Genomic DNA, 751 nt, shown 5'->3' with positions numbered 1-751 from the left:
CTCTCCCACTCTCTCCCTGAGGATCTGTGGGTGAGGATTAACCAAACAAAAACTATTCCACCTAGAAAATGCCTGCGGGAGTCTCTTCAGAGCGGAGTTTCCTGAACCGTGCAGAGGGCCAGGGACGCGATGTGAACAGTCAGGCAGGAGAGCCGCTCTCTGCCCGGGAGTCCGTTCAGTGACTCGGGCCCTGGAACTGTAAGTTGTATTTATGGCGCAAACTGTTGGGGTCTTCCTGCCCTGGGGACAGCGCAGAGGGAAGAACGTAAACACGCTGCCTGGGAACCCAGCTCGGCCCCCGGCGCGGGGCTCCCGGGACCAGAGCCTCTATCGGGCTTCGTGCTGGTGAGAGGCCCGATGAGCCGAGGGCCGGCCGCGGGCTCTGGGCCCTTTACCTGAGGCAGGAATTCACTTCCCGGCCGCGGGAACTGAGCCCCTTTACCCGAGGCAGGAATTCGCCTCCCGGCCGCAGGCTCTGGGCCCTTTACCTGGGGCGGAGCCGCTCTCCTGGGGAGCCTGACCCTCTGAGGTGCAGAAAACACCTGCACGTCCAACAGGACAAACGCACGCGCAGGCTCCGCGGCCCCCGTCACGGCTCCGTCTCAGCCGGTCCCGCCCTCAGTCCAGTGCCCTCCTCCCGGGGGCCGGGCAGCCAGACGGTGGTCCCAGCCACACTCAGGGAAGCCAGGGCCCCCAGATGATGTCCCCGAGGCCACGGAGCGCCCTTCGCAGAGAGAACCGACGGGGCATC

At 65.2% G+C, this 751-nt stretch overlaps 1 protein-coding gene across 1 annotated transcript in view; it reads right to left on the bottom strand.

The window, feature by feature from the left end:
* The window catches only part of HTRA1 (HtrA serine peptidase 1), a 71,215-nt gene that overhangs the window by 22,581 nt on the left and 47,883 nt on the right, over window positions 1-751 (bottom strand). The gene's annotated exons all lie outside the window — the stretch shown is intronic.

The sequence above is a fragment of the Myotis davidii genome, unplaced genomic scaffold (genome assembly GCF_000327345.1).
Source record: "Myotis davidii unplaced genomic scaffold, ASM32734v1 scaffold1055, whole genome shotgun sequence".
Taxonomy (NCBI): domain Eukaryota; kingdom Metazoa; phylum Chordata; class Mammalia; order Chiroptera; family Vespertilionidae; genus Myotis; species Myotis davidii.
Note: the sequence above shows the minus strand (reverse complement) of the source record. Positions and strands in the feature narration are given on the sequence as shown.